Source organism: Nomia melanderi, chromosome 8 (genome assembly GCF_051020985.1).
Source record: "Nomia melanderi isolate GNS246 chromosome 8, iyNomMela1, whole genome shotgun sequence".
Lineage (NCBI taxonomy): Eukaryota > Metazoa > Arthropoda > Insecta > Hymenoptera > Halictidae > Nomia > Nomia melanderi.
In genome coordinates, this window is record NC_135006.1 from 8,193,885 (window position 1) to 8,218,374 (window position 24,490).

General features: G+C 32.0%; 2 long non-coding RNA genes across 2 annotated transcripts; one reads left to right on the forward strand and one right to left on the reverse strand.

The window, feature by feature from the left end:
* Positions 1-5,126: 5,126 nt before the first annotated feature.
* LOC116426417 (uncharacterized) lies at positions 5,127-21,388 on the reverse strand. The gene is made up of 3 exons (XR_004234905.2): positions 21,283-21,388; positions 15,352-15,437; positions 5,127-5,276 (listed from the first exon to the last, which is right to left on the reverse strand). It is a non-coding gene; the product is annotated as an uncharacterized LOC116426417 (long non-coding RNA).
* On the forward strand, positions 20,363-24,490 carry LOC143174761 (uncharacterized). The gene is made up of 3 exons (XR_012999065.1): positions 20,363-20,755; positions 21,257-21,460; positions 23,815-24,490. It is a non-coding gene; the product is annotated as an uncharacterized LOC143174761 (long non-coding RNA).

Sequence of the window (24,490 nt, forward strand, 5' to 3'; positions counted from 1 at the left end):
GTACAGTTACTGCTAGACAAACAAAAGTAAATAACGCTCGTTTTAAGAAAATTTTAACGCTTCTTAAATGTTGTTACTGTTGAATTTAAACAGAGGTAAACACACGGAGTTAATCACTGACGTGAAAATATATTGTTCTAACCAACTTTTACTTTGTGTAAAGATTACAGCAAGCTTCATGGCTGAAGAAAACGCTGCAAAGAACGATAATGATAATATGGTTCTACAAAACTTTAATGCTGCACAAGATTTTTTATGGCATAGATGTGGATATTAATTCGGTGTCTTTTTAAAATAAATATTAATGTTATAATTATTTATTATTTATTCGTTGAATTAAATTTTATTATTAATAATATTATAATAATAATCTATTTTAATAATAATTTAATATTTACTATTATAATTAATAATATTTAGTAATAAATTATTAATATAATCTATCATTTTTCCTCAGATATTATAAAAGAATACAACACCAATCAATATTTTCCACATCCAATACTACTTTCTGAAACGTAACTGATAATGTTTATCTAATCAATACATCAAATTTTCATACTCATAAGATGAAGAAGTTACAAAATTGCGGTCGGAACACTTCTAACAAAAAAATTGCTTAACAAAAAAATCGTTATTTATAGTTAGTGGAGTTCGATATAGGGACCTGGGCACCCGATGAAAGAGTTCAACATCGAATGACGATAAAAATGGAAGAGCGACGGGAACTTTCCTGAACTCAAAACCGCGAAAGTGGTCACGTTAAAACCAAACCCCGAGGTATCTGGAAGTTGTGCGGACCTTTTGGGAATCGGTTTCCGACGATTTTTTGGACTTTTTCGTCTCTTTCAATTGTCCTTGATATATCGGAACGTTGACAGGGTCTCAGTAAAGAGATTTCCAACTAAACTTCACACAGAGATATTCGGACTTTGATCGGTTCTCACATTCACTAAAAAGGGATGGCGGGGAACTAGAGAATTTGAAACACCATGAAACTTTTCGTGTAATTATATAGTGTAATTCATTCGTAATCGGAAATCTGGTTTTTCTTCTCGGCATAGCACGAATTTAGGGGATAGAATCATCTATTCGAGAAAACTTTGTTTTCTCTTTCAATAATATGCCGCAAAATATTTACAACTTTGGATGAAAACAACTTTTGTAAAATTATACCTTTCATTTCATCTATTAACTCTTTGCCCTATATAATTTACTAGAAAACTGCAGAATAATAGTAGAAAAATAATTTATTTTCAAAGAAATTGAGCAATATTTATATTTACCAAATGTTGTTTAAAATCTTGACCGCACGTTCAATACGATATTACGAAGCAAGGGGTTAAAATGGAATTTATATACTTTGGTAATTGATGCAAAAGTATTTATTGATAAACTTTTTCGTACAGGTGTATTTATACGAAAGATTTACGTGTTATATATTTCTCTATATAAGTTAAATTTCTATTATCGGTTCTAAAGTCCGTTTCAACAACCTTTGAATTATGAATTCCGTAAATATTAAACATTAAGCAAATCACTACGTATCTGCAATTCCATTAGAGATAATACACATTAAAACTAATTAATGATATGTTTATATCACAATAACTACGCATACATACATACATGAATATTGCGTTACGGTAGCTCAGTATAATTATTGAGTGACTTCATGAAAATTGATTCACCGAAAACTTATTAATATTGAATTTAATTATATCGTATTTAATATAAGGCGGTGGTTGACATTTGCAATTGTTCTGTATATTACTTGTTATTGAATTCTACATTAGAAGAAATATACGAATGGAAAACAGTAAGTAGATTACTATTGAGAAAACTACGTTTACTTTCGAATTTCAAAACGTCGATTGAGCTTCTACAAAAACCTGCAAACAAAAATAACAAAAAGAGTAGAAAAATGTATAATACAGATAGTAATAACAAACAACCACATTTGACAAGATTTATATCAATTAAAGTACATTCACCAAGCATCAAGAGACTTTAACCTATAAGATATTTTATTTAAAAGACGATCCTAACGAGCCAAAACTTTTTTTTGGTTTATATCGAAAATTTAGGAAAGAAGAAAACGATTGGCAGCTGAAAAATTAACACTGCAGACAAACCAATGCAGGTTTCAATTTGCATATACCTTTAATTCATAATTTATTTGAAAATGATCGTATTTCCATGGCTAGATATTAAATTATATGCCTGGTGTGTAATTGGTCGTGAATGATTTAACCCCTTCGTGTGTGATATACTTCTCAACTATGAACATTACAACTACTTCGCCATTAACAATTTATAAAAAAAGATCAAAATTCTAGGCATATTCTGTCTATGTTTACTTTAAGGTATAATTATTGATGACAGAAAAATAATGTTTAATTTGAATTCAATAAACTTAAGTAATTCTTATGCTTGCTAAATTCTCTTTAAAATCTGCACTACGTGTGTGACACGTTGTTGTAAGGTAAAGAGTGAACCCGTTCCCGCCAGAATCGTTAATAGACGAATACCAGTGTTTATAAAACGACAAACCTCCTATAAGTTTAAAAGAACCGAAGAAGGTGCAAAGGGTAAGCTATCATGGCAGAAATAAAGGAAACGGAAAGGTAAAGCCGAAAAGAAAACTCAGGGATGAAGAAAAGAAAATAGGGGAATGAGGTATGGGTGTGCGAGTAGCGGCACCAGGGATGATATTTTCGTGGTAAAATCCGTCTTTTTCTCACGTTTCCTTTTTTTCTACCTTCCTTGGAAAACCCGCTGCATCCCTGAAAAAGATATCGTCGGACGAAGACACACCCCTTTATACGGCACGTGCGAAACCGTCGCGAAGGCAGGCATCTAACGTGGCGGCAACGATTTTCCAAGGAAGCAGACCATTCACCTTTTACGTGCATCACGTCCCCCGTGTAAACGCATTTTATAAACTCGCCGTTTCGCATGCACATGCGTGAAGGTACAGTTATTATTGTATGGAAATATGAAAGTCATTCGTTATTTGAGAAGACGTACATAGCTTGTTAGCCGAGAAGATTAAAAATTTGAGAGAAATGATTGTTATTGCCACATAAGGTTATTGTTGGTTAATCGACTGTGAAACTTTATTTAGATTTCAATTTTGATCAGTAACTTGTAAGAGTTAGTGGGAAATACAAATTTATGTACTTTTCATATGATAATCAGATAAAGAATATGGTTGAGAAATAAATAATCACTTGAATAAGTATTTACTGGTAGAATAAACTTTTTTTAATGGATGTCTCTAATACTATAAGAGACTGTCAATTAAGTTATTAGGGTAAGTTACTCAGGATCGTGATCTTACTCCCTAAAGTAAATTAACAACTTTTGCACAAACTGAAGTTTGTGATTGGCCAGTTTTTTCATGTGGATTATTCAAAAGTCAGCGTTTTCGATTGGTTTTAACCTGAAAGAAGAAAAACATGCCCAACTTTCTCTCAGTCTATGGTAGTACAACTTTTTTTATTGTTGAAGGAATTTGTTTTAGCTAATTAACATTGAATGATGTTTAACAAAATAATGAAATAAATATAATAGTAATTGAGAGAATAGAAATCTATTTTCTACTTTCCATTTCCTTAAGATTTCCTAAAACGTCTAATAAACTGAAAATTGGTAATACAAGGGAAAAATGTAAAATATTACATTGAGATTGCAAGTTCCTTTAGTATTAATTAAGAATTTAAAGAATTCAGAATTTAAATAGTTAGGAATTTAAAGAATTAAGAATTTAAATAATTAGAAATTTAAAAGTAAAGGGCATATTATTCCAGTAAATAAGATGTAAATCTGTGCTAGAAGTAGAAACGATAAGAGATAAAGGAAATGGCGCACAAGTGATAATGATCTTTAACTGTTCGTATAGATACCGACCTACGTACCTACATTGGTAGCCGAGACAGTTTTGTCGCATCGTCTTGCTCGAATCTCTCTCGGGATAAATAGTTCGGTACCTGATACTCTGCTGGAGTCTCACTTGGGATTAACTGTTGCTGGGTTAACTGCATTGCACACACTGAAGAGGATGCAATCAAGACAAAATTCATCAAGTCTCGATAATTTATGATTGAAAATGAAAGTACATTGCCATTAAGAAGCTCTAATTCCAAATGACCAGCAATAACCGGGCCGTTGATGTAATTACTACTAAATTACTTAATGTCTTAGCAAAACTTCTTCTAATGAAGAAAACATGACTATGATTATTCTGTGAAAGTTTATATCTTCTTAACCAACAAAAGTTGATAAAATTAAGCTTTTTATACAATATAACGTTATACAGATGTATCTACTTATTGTTCTCACTGAGTAAGATAAAGGTTGCTGAAACAACAGGTAATTTTTATTACCAACAAACATAATTTGATGGATAAATGTAGTTATGTACTTTTAGCTTCAATATTCTATGGAAATGGGAAAGAGACATTAAACGTATTTTCTAAAAAAAAAAAACAAATTTTATTTTTCAAAATTTTATAATCTTTTCCAAGTTTTATTGAAACAATTTATTTATGTGAACTAATATTTAAAATTGTGAATTTGCATTGACATTTACACTCGAATATTAATACATAATTACTACCACTTCTAATATTTAGGTAAGAATTATCAAAGTAACATTTTTTATTACTATGGAAAAGAAAGGATACGAGTGTATTTTAAAAATACTTGGTATTATAATCCATTAAGAAAACCTTCAGATCTGAGATAAAATTTGTCCATTATATTGAGAACATGTTACTAATTATACCTTTTATTAACAGACCAAATTGTTTTTTTTAAGTGAATGAACCATTAATGAGAACATTGGTTAATAACTACGTGCGGACAAGAGTATCAAAAGTTTAATCTTACAATGCTAATTGTAATAATCCTAATTATTTCTTAAAAGCTCAATTTTCATGGAGCTCAATTCTTTCAAATTCATTTAGTGAACAGTATCAAGTAAAGATCAGATTCCTTATTAGAGATTTTAATCTGATCACGTAGAACGTATTAATAATCTTTGCTAACATCAAACTGTCAATTTGCCAAAAACTCTCAACAGTCTGTCTTATCTCATCATGAATTTCGCAAAGACTCACGAGCTCCCCCTTAATACGCTTTCATCGTAGTTGTGGAGTTGAGGTTGTGATACCTCTCGACGTTTCCTAGTGAGTGTAATTTTGGATCGTAGTGAAATTTCCTTCCGATGTCGCTTCCCAATAAAGTCTTGCTTCGATTCCCATCACTGAAAACTAATTTATTTTTTTGAAGATTGAAGAATGTGATTCATTGGTTACACATTCGAATTTAATGTACATGAAAATCGTTTGCAGAAACAGAGGATTATTTGAGCCGTTTATTTTGAAAGTGGCCTAAATCCATTTATACTTAAATTGAGGTATTTAAGGATTTGTGTTTCAATGCAATTAAAAATATACGTACAGGATACCAATGAGTCATACTGCTTAAGTGTATCTAAAGGAGTTAAATTCACAATTCCTATTAAAATAATGGCAATTATTAAGTGAATAATATGCGCTTTCTTACCAAGAATGGAGTTAAGCCACTTTCAAAATTAACAATCAGATTCGTTATAAAATTTGAAAGAGCAAGTCCATTCAACATAATTTAAAATGCTTCAAATTGAAAAAAAAACAATACTAAATTTATTTTATATATCTTTACAACACTTCAAAAACAATATTTTAAAATTATTTTTATTAAAATTTTTCTTTACTGCAGATCAACGTAAATAATAATTACTTTTCCATATAACTTCTTACAAAATCTGAGCAACATGTTTCATTCAAATATTAGATATTAATCGATTGGTATTATATTATCGACATTAATATATCGGGTACTCGATTTTTCTGTGCAAGCGCTTTTGTTTTTTCTTCCATTAAAGATAAAACCAGTTATGAGGTATACTCTGACCCACATTAATTGCTTCATAATAACATAGAATAAATATACTTTTACATAATAGTTGTATTTGATTTAACTTTTACAATATTTTTCTTGAAATTGATGTGAAGAACAATGGTAAAAATGCAAAGTCCCAGATGTATTTTCCGGTAATAAGATGTTCATATTGTAGGATTTTCAATCTGTGTACTGTGTAGGAGAGGTGTAATGAGCAATACTCTCCGGATTTTAATACACTTTTAATACTCTTGACTCCTCCAACGCTTGTCTCCGACTACCCTTCCTCACTGCCTTCACGCATCTTATTTCATTCCCAATTATTCTATCTTTCTCTTGTACTCACCCTCTCACTCACACAGTCTTTAACATTCGATCCCAAAACACTCTTTAATCGTACCTCGATCTCTCAAGCTCTGTCACTCGGTTCTAAACATTCTTCTCAGTCACCTGATCCCTATCGCTCGGTCATAAACACTTTTCATTTGCACCGTAATCTCTCGCATGCCCTACACTCCTATCGCTTGGTTATAAACATTCTTCATTACCCTACAATATAAAACAAAATCACTTCGCAAAATAATCTAATAACGCAATCAAACCAATTAAAAAATTTAAGGCAAAAAACAATTGGGGGTTATACATGAAAAATGAAATATTTAATAAAAATATTCAAATACGCAAATAAAGTATTAAAAGAATATTAAAATACTAATGTTAAATCGATCAGTTGTTAGGAAATTTAAAAATACTTATACAATTGAATCGATATTTATGGTTTTTCTTTCAATTAAAAACTTATAGCAATACTAATTCATTTTAGTTTTAACTAACAGAATATAAGTAATTTTCCATTTATCTCGAACTTACTTTAAAACTGTATCCACAACCATATTGTTTTTATTAACCTATTTATTCCAACGAAATCCTTATTCATATGTTGATTTTTAAGTTTTGAGAAGACGGTTCCGTTGTTGACAGAAAACTATGGAGTGTACAAAGTAAAACCAACCGCATTCACTAACCTCAAACAATGTATGACGTAAAAGATTGAAAACATTTTCCAAGACTTGTTAACAGCGGATGATATTGAGATCATCTATTAAAGAAACGTTTCCCCTTCCTATAAATGATTAATATACTACTCTTTATATGTGACCCGTATTAAAGACGATAACCTATATTGGATATGTAATTTTAACCTACTATAGCCCAAATTTCTTTTTGTGACAATAACGAAAGTGATGCAGTATGAAATTAATAACTATCAACCTATGAATACAAATCAACAACGTATTCAGTAGTCTTAATAATGTTATTAAAACGAATAGGTTTTATAACTTTGAAGTTAGAATGACGTTAAACGTTTACGCCCGTGTGTATAAAAATTGTAGTTGATTAATTATTTAATTTCATTCGTCATTTTGTGGTAAAAAATTAAGTAAATCAGTTTAACTCAGTATAGTGATATGTGACCTCGAAGTCACTATAGAGAGTTAAATAACTAAATAAAGAAGAATCATCTGCATTTCCATAATCACTTTGTTAATATTACAATCTATATTTGTAAGTTACGGATACTCATATAATATCTGTGAACCACGAATTTACTCAAATATTCTTACAACAGAGATATACGCAAATTAACCCTTAACGGACCGGAAATATTTCAAGTTTACTTACCGTCAAAAAATACCGTAACATAGATAACAAGAGGAAACAAATTCACAGAAGCGACCTAGCACAATATTTCACGTGTGAATTGTAAATATTACAACAATAACAACGATAAAAATAATAAAGTTAATTAAAAAATAATAAAAGTGCCATCCCGCTTACATGGCGGCATTGATTCGTTTAGAGTTAAATTATAACTGACTCGTACAAGTTATTTCCCCGTCACTTATATGTCAAAGTTAACACTTTGCACTTATATGTCATGTTGGAGACAACAGTACAAATTTATTACACTATATTCGTAATACTTTAGAAAGTGCTACAATTTAAATGATTATAAAAATTAAATCTTCTTATAATAATAATAATAAATGCAATAAATATAAAACGTTGAATTCTACCGTTGTAAATGACTTTAACTCATTTCTCTAAAAATAAATATAAGTTTACACCCAACAACATTGAATATAAATCGAGTGCAAAGGGTTAAAAATTTCGTGCCTCGGTGAGTATCGGTTACCCAGGAACGGACAAAGTCAACTCTTCCGGTCATAGCAAACTACACCAGGTTGTTTTCCAGGGTTGCCGTCGGACGATGCATCACGTGGGCTGTTCCTCCGTCGTAGCCGTTCAAAACAGCTGAACATTTCGTCGTTACTAGGTGATATTTCCAGCCGGCGCTGCGAGTAGTTTTCATTTTACCCTGAATCGCCGTTGGCATGCTTTTCCGGCCGTTTTCGACCCACATGCGACCCAGGTGAACGAAGAGGAAAAAGCGGAAAAAACACCCGGCCCACCCGACGACCCCGACGAGTTTTCTATGGCCGATTCAAATTATGCGACGGTCATTATGGTAATAACCGTTCACGTATCTCACCGACTATTAATTCCGGCAACGGCATAAGCCGCGTATTTACGGGCGCGCGGGCATTCCTGCAGCGCTGCGGCGACAACAACAGCCGACACACACCGGCCTGCTGGAAAACAGCGCGACGGCAGCTGTATTAAAAGCCGGAAAATTGAAAGCAAAACACCGTCGTCGGGGGTTGCTGGTTCAATCCAAGAGATACGACAGGACTATGGATTAAAAATGGAATAGGAAGGAAGACTGCGAGCAGACGAGGACGGGAACATTGAAGGCCGAGGGATAAGTTTTATGAAAATCTGCCGACAACAAGGAATCCGTGAGGAAAAAGGATCTGTCGTGGTAAAATCTCTTTTACAATAGATTCTATTTCATCGAGTAACACTCGATTAACGTGTATCGATCGAATGGGTTACACTTGCCTTGATTTACGCGAAGATTCGTTCCACGATTCGTTTTACGCTATTTTCGTTCGCGTAAATAGAGTCAGTTGGAAAACAAATATTGGAAAGAAAAGCTGGAATAAGTTTTAGAAATACATGTTTATTTCATACAGCTAAACAAAAGGAATAATAACGATGTCATTTTGAAAAACAAAAGTACATTTTATTCGGTGTCACTAAATTTACGTCTCGCATCAAAACTATTGCCTAAATAGTGTTCTAATTTCCCACATAAGAGGGATACTCGTGTAAAAAGAACACGGCAATTCGAAAGTCATGTGTACTATGATGAAACTCGATTTATCTTCGTATTTTAGTCCTTTTTGGTGGTGAACAGTTTACTGTCTATGGTGTACGTCAGCGCAATACAGGCTTGAAAAGAATAATTATATTCGTTTATTAAGATCTTTAGAAGCATTTTATGATTATACTAATTGTTATTAGACTGTAGAATTGGGGAAGCAAAATGACGATCAAAAATGGGTTTTCCTAGCAAATGTTATAGAGGATTTCACAGATTTTGTACATTTTTTCACAACGTATACATTCTGATAATTTCTTCCCTGCTAAATTTCCCATAAATGGGACTATTCATGATTTCTTAGATAAAATAATATAAACAATATTAAAGGAACAGTAAAAATAATACGGCTGTGTATTTTTTACGTCAAACAGTAATGTTTATTGTTTTTTTAAATAATTTGTACTTTTTAAACGGTTTTATGGATCAAAGAATTTATTCTGTGTGAAATTGTCTCATTCCACTGCAAGATCTACAATCTGTCGTCTCCTCTTAAGTAATTAGCTTTCCGTGATAAAATCCTCATTAAGTTCTTCTTAATGAAAAAGTTCTTTTGACCGAAGGGACATAAAATAATTGTAAGCGACAACTTACAACAATGTTAGAATATTTATATGAATTACTGATTCATTATCCATTTTAAATATAAAAGTATAAAATCATATAAAACATTCAGTCTTACGTTTTCTAGTAAAAATATCAAGTTTTATTAGCAACATACAAATGGTCCAAACGTCATCTTATTATCTGGTCATAAATTTTCTAAATGACAAGAAATGGTTTTAAAGTTACACTGCGAACAGTACGATAACATTGAAATATAGAAAAAATTAATATTTTATACTTTTTGAACTCTTAAAAACACTTTTCCGAGATAGACTGGTAAAGTTAATGCCTGTTTAAAATTATATCGTGGGAAACAACATTCGCGATCGCAAATGGAACGATTTGAATACGATTTATCGTTATTTGGAAAATCACACGATCATCACAAAACATCGACGAAAAAGAAACAAAGATAGGTACAGAACAAATTCTGAAACACGACCACGTAGCATCAACGGAGAACAAAAGTCACACAGCCCAACTATGGCTATTTAATTTTCATTCAAAACAAAAGAACAGAAACAAAGATACCTAATAACACCGTGGACAAATACAAGGACCGAGAAGACTGGCAGAGTTTCTATCAGCATCGAGAGCAGCGAACTGCCGCCAGAAGTCACGGGGCGGAACACGTCTAGCATTCTATATGACCTATTCGGTCGCGGGCATAATATACGACGAAACTGAAGAAAAACTGTTCGTGAAGTGAAAAATCGAAGGTCTATGAAGTTGAGAAAATTCTAAAAATATTAGAATTTGAACTTCTCAGATGACATGCATCTGCGCGCATGTATGGTGGTTCTATTCGAATGGAAAGATCTGTTCCGCGTACGGAAGCAATGGCGTAACAGGGAAAGCATTCGAGGGACTAACTAGGGGAGAAAAAAAAGAATGTTTTTGGTGAACCTCCAGCGGCAGGTCCTTTCTATCTGGCCAGGCACCCTTTTTCGATCGCGTTCGGTTGGTATCACTTCTTCACGGTAGGATGGACACTGAAAATACGAGAAGGGGAAATGGGTGATAAGTAACAGACAGAGAGAAGATAAACAAAGCGAATCCCTGCGTTGCTTTCTGATCTACGGGGCTACCCGTTACGCAGCCAGCGTTTCTTTCGCCCCTGCAGAGAAATCGATCGGTTATGAAAACTCCTCACAGCGAACTACACAATCTACCCACATGTGCTGCTTCCTTTTTCGAGTAGCCCACCCTCCGCGCGCAATATTCATATAGATGCGGAGGCTAAGCCGACTTCTCGGCGGGTAGGCTTGTCGAAGATTGCAAAATGGAACGTCAACGAACGCTCACTGTCCAAATTATGTAGCAATACGTCTAACAAATGTTTTTAAATCATTTAGAATTAGGAGTGTCACGTTTGAACGAAGAATTTCGATGTTTCAAAATTTTATTTTGTGCAAAACAATTTTAATATTGTTGTCATTATACAAATTAGAATTGAATTCAAATTAAATTAGGAATTTCAATTTTTAAGCAATTCTATTCTAGCTTGAAAAATTTCAATTTTTAAATCATTTAAAATTAGGAGTTTCACGTTCGAATGAAGAAGTTCGATATTTTTATTTTGTGTGAAACAGTTTTACTATTGTTGTAATTATACAAATTATAACTGAATTAAAATTAAATTAAGAATTTCAATTTTCAAAGAATTTTATTTTAGCTTGGCATTTATTTTAGTTTGAAACTGTTGGAATCAATTTATTAATTTCAATAAATTGAGAATTTCTAAATCAGGCTTGTCTAATATTACTTTCAGTTAGATTTAGATTTATATTTAGGTCGCTTCGAATAATTCTGATCGCATTCCACTAACCAGATTGGGTATTATTTAATCATCGTGCGACGATCAGTATTAATGGGCACTAAAATCTTGGCCCCGCAAGTTTCCAGAAATTCAATCACAGCAGAACTTTGAATCACTGTAATAATTATTCGGAGTTTGAAAGTTTTTGAAGTATTGAAATTGGTCTTGTCCCACCTGCGGATCTTTCAAACTAACTAAGCATGTTGAAGGAAAAATGGAAACATTTTAACATTCGTGATCTGATCTCATTGTCTCCTGATAATTGGTTTAAGCTAGTAATTATGCACGTTAGAGATAATAAGATGTATTTAAAAATATATTTTTTAACCTATTTTTTGATTTTAATTAATAAACAGATTCCAGACTTCGTTTATAAAACCAAAGAAAACAGAAAATTTCATAAAATTGTATTCCTCCTTATATTATGCTTAATATATTGAAACTATTAACATAGGAAATAAGGCAAATACTATGTTATTCCAATCATGCGGTTGTTGACTACAAAAATGTAAATTTGCATAAAATTTTGAAGACTGCACTTTACCTTTAAATACAGAGATTAAAATTGAATGTATGCATATTGTTGTATTAATTATTTATATTGAAGTGCCACCTCTTCATTATGCGTTAGATATTGGTGAAAGATTTATGAATGATTTTATGAAACATGCCAGAGTACAGAATAATAATTTAATGGTGAAATAATTATATTTAACTGGAATAAATCGAATTAGACGATACGAGATATAAATTTAATTTCAATAAATATTTATAATATGAAAAGTTGTATAATAATCAAATTATAGAATATGCAATCAAAATTATTAAAATTTTTTATTTTATAAATGACTGATACGATTGTGAACTTATAAAATTCCAAAATCTGAAGGGCGGCAATGTAAACAGGGTGAAACATTAAAAAAAATTGAAATTCGATTGCTGCCAAACTGACATAAATGAGATATAATGTCGTAAAAAGAGTTTCTTCCACATGAACTCCTTAGCAGTCTTTAAAGTATTTCAACGTAAACTTGGGACACCCGGTATAGATAAGTTTCCGGACTTCTAAGAAAGTTCCAAGATTTTCGAAACTTTCAAATCTTCCACGGTTTTCGAGACCTCCAGGACTTTTATAACTTGGAAGACTTTCAAATGCTCGTAACTTTGAATAATTATCGCAGTAATTTGAATTTCTCGATATGTACAGAGTGTCACATTTTAATCACCGCAGACAAATAACATAAAGAATGTTCTGTCGATATTAATTTTGTTTAAACTCTGCAACTTGTATGTTACGCAGGAGATATGAACAATAACCCCTTCTGATGTCTAATGTAAATTCATACCTACAAAATTTCGAATAGTAATAATCTCAAGATTTCTACGTACTAAAAATGTTTAAAATCTGTATTAATTAATCAAATTTATGTAGAATTAGATTCAAGAGATACAGTAAAAGCAAACAATCTGAAACAAACACCTATGCTACTTAAAATTAATAACCATTCATATTCACAAAAAGATCCATAAATTATTTTGTTATAAGTTATAAGAAACTTTAACTACAGTTCTTGAAACTAAATGTTTTATTTGTTTTTCTATTGAATTTCTATAGTATTAGATGTTAATACGTCATATCGCCTTTCATACATACAAGTCTAAATAAAAATGACACATTCTATAAATTCACGGGAACATAGAAAACAAAACATGATAATGGCTATTGTTAAAACTTTTCTGGACACCGTTATTATAGACAGTAAGTATAATACACTATACAAATAAAGGAATGACAGAAAGTAAAACAAAACTTCTTCGCAAAGATTTACATAATCAAATTCAATGTAAATTGAATTGTAGGTTGGAGAGAAATGCACTCCTGAATATACAATGCGCGCGTCTTGTTGCGCTTCCCTCTGGTACCGAATTAACGTAAAGCTGATTAATCTGCGAGTGTCAAGTCGCGCGGGGTATTCGAGAAATACCGTGACGAGTGTTGTGCACTCCGAAAAAGCAACACCGATCGAAATCAAAATGAAAGCGGTTTGGCTAGCGGAAGATATTGCCTTTGCGATGGCCAAACTCTATCGCGGTAAAAGTTTCACGAACAATTCCCGAATGAAGAGATAACATTTTTAAAATTCGGTCCGAAGCTATTGCGCGATTTTCCTTTGCTTCCTTTGTGGCATTGTGGTTTTCTAACACTCTTGTTACAATGTGTAGAGCAATTTCAACAATTTCGATTTATGAACGATTTCGTAATTCATATACCCACGATTCTATTTATTTGTTTCTTTCAAAGGAGAATTAGATATTATACTGTTGAGCATAGTATCTATCTATGATAGATAAAAATTGACATTAAAAGATATAAATTAATCTGTTTAATCGATTCACTATATTTCCTTTCTTGGTAAATTACATACAATTTATTTTTAAAAATTACTAGCTTCCATTATTCGGTATACAATACTATATCAAAATAATTGAAACTGTAATTTCGAGGCATTAGCGCAACATCCTTAAAAAATTTTATTATTTGAAACTAATTGTAATTCAGTTTTCAGTGATCCATTACACAGATCTTATTTATTAAGAATGATATAACGAAACTTTCCTGTTCATATACGCATTGATATTAAAAGAACAATTAAAATTCAAACAGAAAAACATAAAACTCTGTGTTTTTGTCTTTTAATGATATAAATTAAACACAATTATTATACATAACTTTCAACATCTTTTTCATAATTTCATAAGTTTAAAATTTTTATATGTTATTTTACGATTTTCATTTCATCGGAAAATTAATCATGCTTCCGAACTTTTTTTCATTGCTCTTCCTTTCTCCATTATACAGTGTATCGGAAAATTTGAATTAACTCAACACTGTTTTTTGAATTAACAAACACTTAAACAACACTGTTTAAAAAGTTAAAAAAATAGTCACCGTAATGAGTCCTCATTTTTCATTTTCCGTTTCATTAAATACACTGTTTCAACTGTGTTGTGATTGATACAAAGTTACTTGAGTAGTGTCTTACAGAATATAAGTAGTATTTTATAGAATTAAAAATCTAATAACAGAGAAATGGTAATCTAAAAGATTCTGTTCGGCTGTTTTCTCTGTAAGGATTAATACAATCTTTTCCACGATTAAGAAGCTGGAGAGCATCATATGCCTGTAGTTTGTCGTACTACCAGGATTTTTGTTGGATTTTTAGAAAGCAGAGGACGTTGGCATGTTTCCAGTTGCCAAGAAAGTATGAGAGGTGCAGGATTATTTCTGAAATTTAACTGTGCAGCTAACTTTATTGTTACATCTTCAGTTACACGTTGACAATTAGATCTCAAACTACGGTTCTTACAGAAACAAAATAATGTAAACAGAGAAGCACTACAAATTAAAAAATACAGTAGATTGTTATCCATTGACTACTATATTCTTATATTGCAAATTATTGAAGTATAACCTTGTAATAAATATAAATATAGTATTGTGTTGAATGGAATTGGTTTAATTCGTGTCTATATTAATAGCACTCTAATTACAATTTATTAGTTAAAATTTTACAATTTTATTATTCAATAATAAAAGTAAATAGTGAAACGATTCTATTGGGAGAGAAATTGTCTACAGAAGGGATAGCCAGTAGGGAGGGGAGAGTTGAAGGTAATGCCACATTCTTACCGACTAAAACCCCCACAGTGGCCATCCTCAGGCGCTTTGGGGAACTCTTTGGAACACCTCCGTTGCCTCCTCAGTAACTTAAGTGCCTAAGTAATAGAATAAATTAAACAGTACGTTATTAAATAATGAATAATCGTTATTATGTAGTTAACAATACAAAGTAAAATGTACACAATTATGTAATATGTAATTGTTAATAATGACATTTACAGATTTTTGCTAAAAATCAAATGAATAACACTCACGCGAAACGTATGAAATTCACACAGCAATTAATCTGTTAAATAAATATAACTGAATTGTACTGAAGAATATGAAACTGTTCACATTTTTCCAATTATGTATAAATTATCAATACGAAATACGTATAACTTACATATTTATTTAATAGGACAAACAGCTATTGCGACTGATAAAATATATAAGCTTTCTTCTTTCGAACAACGATGATGGAAATGATTGCTAGAGAATAAATGGAAGAATTTTGTATGTTTGTTTTTAAAGCCTTGTAAATTTCCAGATAACGTTCGGGCCGATATTTAAAGTTCATAATGTTTGATGGCACTATGTTTTGCTACAAGTTCCGACTTTTCATTTTTTTATTTATTCGGTGAAGAGATTGCATAACTTCTTATAAAGGAGAAGTTCGTCTTTTTATATACTCGGCTGAATGTGTTGCGGAGTTTAATTAGTTTGATTAGAGTTTAATTGCACAGGATGAGAAGAAAGTTTGCATAGGATGGTTGGACGAGAGCTCATTGATAGTGTTACATGTTAGATTGAAGGTAGAGATGGGCAAGAAGAAGTCAATATTAGTATGCGAGGCTCTGGGTGTTTCATGTGAAAATATGTTGCTATAGGAGATATAGTAAGGAATGTTAGTCATACGTGTGTAAATTAATTTTCCTGAGTTATTTGTTGTTTTAAAGAGAGGGTTCAGCGTTAAAATCAGCCCCAATGATGAATGATTGCATACGCATTACTAATGAATCAAGCTCTTCGTCAGCAGATTTTACATTTGCTGGAATTTCAAACTCTGCCTGTAATATTTGGTAGAAATTTTGGAACGAAATTAATGGATCAGAATCAATTGTATATAATTCAATAATATAATATAAAATATAAAACATTGAAATCAAATGAAAGAAACGTTCGGGACAATCTAATGTAAAGCTGTAGCCATAAAGCTTGTGTCTGCTTGTTTTGATGTTTGTAACTAGGGAATTTGCAAATTCGTATAAAGTATGTACTTGAAGTTATTGTATCTATCTTTGCAGAATATATACCGATTCACGTATTTGAATGTTGCCAATATTTCTTTCATCAAATCTCAATATATACAGAAAAATGTATTTCGCGAATATGAAGGAAGAAGTATAAATCTGAATATGTTTTCAACTTTAGTAACGCATACAATTGTTTGCAACTTTTAGTTAAATATGTCACCTGGTGTATAAGCTGGTTCACTTGTTCTAGAGAGAGAAAGAATGGAATACCTTAAGGCGAGATTGTCGCAAAGCAGACTGAGAGTGTTTGTGTTTTTAATTCTCATTAGCGTTGTGGATAGAATTAATGAACCCTTTAAAGCAAAATCTTTTCTAACATTTTCTGAAGTATATGGAAAAATGCATAAACTATTCAAAATATAGTGGATTTTGTAATAATTTTCAGGTAAAATCATTCTCTGTCATAATATTGTTTTTCCAATTATATTCTTAAGAAATTCAAGCGTCTTTTGTACCAACGCTATTAACCACATTGAACGTTAGAAATATCTTACGCTTGTCGAATTATTCTGGGTTATGCAAAATTTTAACTTCAATTCGATATTTTCTTTCTTCATTTTTAGAATCATCCCTAGCCGACAAACGAAACGGGAAATGAGTGTTGGGAGCACCAGTTAACAATTTACCGCGATGCGTCAATAAAAATTTCATCGTATTCATGTAGCGGTGAAGCTGCGAGAAGAGTGAGAGGGTCATGATTAGTCTGCCAATTACTCCGTAATAGATGCAAAGTTATGGATCGACTAATTAGTTGGATAGAAGTTAAAGCGAGTTCCTGTAATCAAGGCTTTTCGTTCAGGTATCGTGCGAGCTCGCAATAGAGTTCGCTATGTGCTCCGACATATATTAATTATTGCCTTCTATTCGTGTTATGCTCGAAATTTAAAAGATATGCGAGATGTCGCGAGTTCTAAACGTTATGAAAATTTTGTTTGTTATGTAGTTAAGGTATGTTTGATAGCTGTGCTGTGTTTGGTAGCTTCGCTATGTTTGGTAGCTACTCTAGAACTGGGAATTTCCTAGTCTAAATCACTGTTCGAATTGGTACATTAGAGTGAACCTCTATATAGTAAAATGTAAACCATGTATTCTCATTTTATAAAATTCCAACTTCAATAGTTTCAGTATCAAATAGTAATAAAATTCTTAATCCTTGCCTCTGATGTTACTATTCTTGCGTTTAAAAAGAAAAATTACTTCCGAAAAGATTAATTTTTAACGCACTATTGACCAGTCACGAGTTAACTCGTGTTTTCATGTCCAAACGTTGTTTACTGGTCATGAATTAACCCGTGTTTGCACTTGTATTAGCTATCTCAATTTTTGAAATGCAGGCAATGTAGTGTGTTGCGAAGTAAAATGTTCAAAGTTATACAAAACATGTGTTCAAAGTTTCAATTCAATTCATTATGTAAAAGTAAAGTATATTGAAGTTTGTTTAGATTGTTTCACTTTCATATTTAATTGCGGAATAATAACCGATGACATGGGATAGCTTTTGTGTAAAATTACTGATCAACAGTGTGTTAAAAAACATTTCCTTCGATTATTCTTCTCTAATGATGAATGTACAACGATCTTTTTAGTTTGATAGTCCTCAATGGAATAGGGAATGGATGAAAAAATGGAATAAGTAAATTTCAATGGAGGTATAAGTTGCGGTTATTACATCTTTAATAGGCCATTTCCGAGAGGTAGATATCACATCGTTTACTTCGTTTAACAACTTCAACTATACCAGTAACGCTAATGACCTACCAAAACAAGGAGGAAAATAGAAGGGTTTAAGAAGTCTGAGAGGAGCTCTCAAATTTTCCTTTAATCTCACTACTCGGGTTTCCAGGAGATAGACATTTCAGGAACTGGTCAGTGAAACGCGATCCCTGATGCAACCACTTCTTTGCTGCCAATTTAATGGCGTTTTCTTCCTAACAAGGTGTAGGCTAGGGTGTGCATGGACTTGAACAGGCTATCCGAAATGCGACCACTTGGTGCATCGAATTACTATTGGGGGAACAATGCTATACTCTTACACGTGGGGCCGTCAGCAACAAACCTTGCATTAGGTTCTAGTGTTTTCTCGGCGTACTGTGCGAGTACTAAAGTCTGCTAAAAATAAACGATACTCTTATATTCATGGATATAAACTATATAAAACAGGATCAATAATTTTATGTTTATAATAAAATTATATTTATAATGTTACACTTTTAGTAAAATCAAGTATAAACTTTTTTCTAAACTTAACACATAATCATCGTATTTCTATTAGTTTAAGTAAAAATCAATGGATGCTATAAACTAACGACTCACCTTTAAATTTAACCATTTCTAACAATTATTTCAAATCCAAATGTATTCGTGTATTTTCTTATTATGAAAATTTTATAAAACTACCATTTGTGCTTGTATATCACATTTCTTTGTAGAATAATTAATGTAACTATTGAATATTAAAGATTAGTTATGTTTAAGGTGACTGTTGATAACATATACATACTTGCTAACGTAATACAGAATCAACACAGATCCGTACACAACAAAAGTACTTGTAAATATTCAAAATTCCTTCTAAAAGCAATTTATACACCTAATATGTATCAAAATTTCTAGTTTGCCGAAAACTACGCCATATTGCACTTCCATTATTGCAATACTTCATTATCAACCAGATTTTAATAGAGAATATTGCACACGTCCTTGTTTATCGTAACATTTATATAAATCTTTTTTTACAAGTATGCATATATTTTAGCCCCAGTCAATCGCACACGCGAATAAAAAAATAAATACTGTGACGGAAAGTAAATACGATTTTAAAATAACCTACGTATCGCCAGCAGGTTCTCGCATTCCCGAAAATCGTGTCATTTACAATCTGTCTTCGGAGGACGTTTATTTCATATCTACCGTCCGATAAACGCGAATTCATATGAATATTCGGTAAACGTTCCGTTCATATGCTGCATTTGTCCGATAAACAGATGTCATTCGCAATTTATCCATATTAACCATTAAATCTGATCGCTTCGGCATATAATGAACGCACATAGCCGAGACCTCATTTTTCAACATGCGCAGAAGCATTAGTCCCTGCTGCGATGATTAATATGATGTCCTTTCATCCGATACGCTCGCAATTCTCAATTTCGGATTCGATATCTCCACATTTACGCTCAATTTAATACCCACCGGCCATACAAGTCTACCGCTGAATAGTCGACGCGAGGATTCATTATGAAATTTCTTTCGTAATATTCCGCCGCTGGCTCTGCACCGACACCAGGTCGAACAATTTTTTTATCAATTTTTAGGTCGAATTAATATCGATTCATTTAATCAGTGGCGAACGTTCAGGATAAGCTTACTGCAGCGATGCGTATTCAGTGTGGCGTAATGAGTCGCATTGTTACCAAGGTTGACGACGAATTTCCCAAATCGAATAATAGATTGATGCGTTTTCAATCAAAGGCTATTAACTTTTCATATTTAAGTAGGTATTTCAACCGGACAATGTTCCAATCATTACCATTTAGATCACGCACAAGCAGCTCACCTGTGTCGGGGAAATCCCAATTGCCGCAGTACAAAGCCGGAAGCAGCGACAAGAACAAGTGGCAGCTGAGAGAGGGGATTATCTCGTAAGAGAGGCAAAATTACATCGTATGCATAATACCACAGTCGTAGCCATGAACATACATGTATGCGTGCCTTCAATTGCATACTGACTAGGGAATAGCCGCTGCTGCATGGTAGCTACCGATAGTCTGTTAGGCGCATCAGTGCATTGCGATTATTGTGAAGTGCCATATCATTTATTTAAATTAATTGTGAACAAGTTAAGTTTTAGTGGACACTATTATAATTTGCTAACGGCGGTAACGCTTCTGTGCGATCGATGGATATACTGTTAGACACTGTTTTAAATTATACTGTGAATTGTTACAGCTAACTATATGAGATGTTTGAGCGTGAAAAGGAAATTTCATGTTCTTTGTTAATTTTTCATTGGTGATAATCTAATTTCTTTACTGAATATAACGAGTTCCACGAGGTAAATCAAAATGAATGAATTAGACAAATGTACAAGTGAAACTCTTAAAAACTTTACGTCCAATGTAAGTTTTTGTCATATTGCCGAGGGGTTAGGTGATCACCTTACCATTTCCGCGTCACTTAGAACTTAACTAACAAAGCACAAATAAATACAAATCAATAAATATAAAACACGTTCTTTTCTTATTTTCTTACACCAATATTACATTTTTGTATACACTCGTAATTTCTTATAGACATTTATCGGAATTCACTATTAACAATACTAAACAATATTAAACATAATTCACAAATTCAAAATACAAAGATAAAAATGTTTCGATTCTCCATTTATAACACGGTATGTAGATATATTTCTGAGCATGCAATAAATCACTACTTGTTTAATTAAAATATAAATTATTAGGTTCAATTTTCCAACAGTGAAGTTTCCAAAAGAAAATTATCAATATTATTAACAACTCTGATATCTGCAACAGCTCTGCAACGGATCAGTTCTTCCTAGTTTTAGATGCTAAATTATAAGCACTGCCAAAGTGGTTAATCTTTCTCTTGGAATCTAGTTCTTCAAGGAAACAAAGCAATATACCTGTTTCTACGTCGATCTACTGTCACGTTGGTCTGTTTATCCTACCCGCTGGTGGGTATCTCTCTGCGGGGCTTTACATCGATCCTACTCTCGTCGCAACTCTTTGCTGACTAGCTGGGAACAAGACTAACAACATCTCAAACAATGTATTCAGGGTGTCAGAGGTCACGAGTCATAGGTAGGGGTTTACCCGACGTGTCTGCTGAATAGGTGTATCGATTGTCAGTTGCGAAACAGTGTAATCGTGCTGTTAACTGCATGATTTTGATCCATTGACTTCTGCCTCCAACAGTGCAAGAGTGATGAACATTTATAAGCATTCACTCGTGCATTCTAAGAGTTAAAAATCATGTTCTGTAACAATTTAGTATTATAGAACAATTTAGATTACACATATATTCGAGAATTTAGGTATTACATAATCCATGTCCTTGAAAATGAATGATCAAGGCGAATCAAATTATCTTTTCTTTGATAATATAGGAATAAAAATACTGAAATATTATTAATAAAACGTGAAAAAGAAATTTTAAATCTTCCTTTTGCAAGTAAGAAACAAGAAATGAAAATTATAATTTACAATACAACAAATGTGGACTGAATATTTATTTTGATCCGATACACTTCAGCTTATCTTAATTATTCCTTGGATTTCCTTGCATAGAAATATTTATATTCCAAAAAAATATTTATAAAAGTGTTCACTCTTTACGCAAATGGGTAAATGCTATTTAATATTTTTCTGAACCTTAATAAATTTCAAGACATCAATAAACATTTCACTAATGTAATAAAAAGGTGTTACTAACATCAGCGTTCGCATTACGAATTATGAAACGAATTCTCTTCTCTCGGGCTTTATATTTTCACTTGAACACCAACTTTTCGGATAAACCGGGACAGAAATGTTATTTTCTCATCTGAATGGTTTTATTAGCTTCATCGTTCCACGTTTAATGGAGATGAAACAGTGGAACATAAATTACTTTCTTTGCAGAAGCCAGTCTATGTGTTAGTGAAATATTTAAACCACATATGTGATGTCTGTTTCTCTTTGTAGAACAAAAATTTTCGTGCAATTTAAGAATTTCCCGAGTGAATTATATATACTGTTTAATATAAGTGATTAATAACACAGTTTGATAACAAAATCACTAGTATCTTGGCATTTTGAAACAAATAGAAAGTAAAAAATAGTTTCTTTAGAAAAAATTTAATATTATCAAATTAACAATACCACTGTTGATTTATTTCATGCATATATTGTTCACACTTTAAACTAATAAAAGATACCGCTTGTAGTATAAAAAATTACGTACGACATCATTACAGGTAAATTTAAATTATAATTGAAATTATACAAAGATATAATTTCGTAATAAAAAATGAAAGATAGATTTAGCTTTAAATTAACTAATTAATATTGTTATTCACGTTCAAAATTGCCCAATCAAGTTAAAGCTTAATATTCCATTAAAAGTGTAAAAAATTATCACACATTATGGTATCCTTAGAAAACTAACAATTAATTGACATATCACTTAATTTGAAATAAATAAATTCTTTTATTTCTCTTTATTTTTCTTCAACTCGTATAGCATTTCTGAAATAAATTTCTTTGAAACCGAATTCAACCGCGCTATACACCAAATATTTATGTTCTATAATATAGGATTTATATGTTGACAGTCCGGTTCTAAACGTTCGAATAGCTTGAACAACATATGTTTTATATCCTACCTCTAGCGACGCCATGTTAACTCTAACATGAGCTGCTAGAGGGAAATATGTTCGGTAGGATACTGTTCAAACTGGCACGCATAGTGTTTACTAAAGAGGCACTGTTATAAATCAGAATTTTCGGACAGCCAATCTACAAAGTAGTTTCAGTATACGATAAGATATAAATAAACGAGAGTTATGTAAACACTCGATGAGATAGAATCATTATATTATGTAACATATATCACAAGAATTTACTACACATCCTGTGACTTTTATGACGAATCTTTGCAATTTTAACCAAATTAACGCTAAAGATCATCAACATTTTTTTAATAAGTTAAAAATAAATATTTAATCTTTTTAACTAAACATTTAACTATTTTTTGATGACCACACTTAGTATAAGTGAGTACTTTCGAATATATAATTTTAGATACCTTGTCTTTTTATCTATCTCTATCTTGACTTCGTAGTGTATTAACATTAAAACGGTCATATATACACACATGATAATAAATCGTGCCTCCTGATTGCTTTTAGTACAGCATCAAAAAATCAATAATAACGACATATAACTTTCACAGAAATCTGATGAACAACGCAGTTAAACAGAATTTAACAAATATAAATGTTACTCAATTTTTGTGTATTCAAATTGAATATTATTCTTCTGTTATCAATTGTTATGCTTTAGAGCAAACATATACGTAGAATACGCCTAGAATTTTCGTCTTTTCTCAATAAATTATTAATTACAAAGTAGGTGTACACAGTTGAATTGAATTACAGTTGAGAAATAAATTATAGGGCAAGGAGTTAGCAAAGAGAAAGAAAAGGACGACAGTTGCAAACCAAAACAGGTACCTCGCTAAACCGACAGCAATTACGGCTGCACTAACAGGCTTAGTCCGGATACCGTCTACCACAAGGGGTCTGCCATCACAACCCTTGCCAAAGGATTCAGGAAGAGCTTTAGGGGTTCCACTTGAACTTGTCCGCCTTACAAGAGGGATGGCAGTGCCGCCTGCCGATACCTGCTGGAACTCTACTGATTAGAGTATTGCCAGGACAACATGTCCGCGTACGAGTGTTACCAGATGACAGTCTCGCTTGAACATCCTTATATCCTGGTCTCGATGTCCTTCCATTGGTCCTCAGGTACTTAGTGAACCCTTTGCATTCGATTTATTTTCACAGCTATTGGGTGTGAACTTGTAGTTATTTTTCGTTTAAAGTAATTTAAACCGGTAGAATTCTATATTTTATAGATATTTTATTAATTATTATTATAATAAGATTTAATTTTTATAATCTTTTAACATATCATATCTATTTTATAATAAATTTGTATTATTACTTACGTATAATAACGTTATACGTTATATAATGTATAACAAATCTGGGAAATGTGTTGTAAAAGTTTTTTAGTTCAGTATATAAATCAAGTATATGTTGAATATTTCACGAAATACTTAATTGTTGT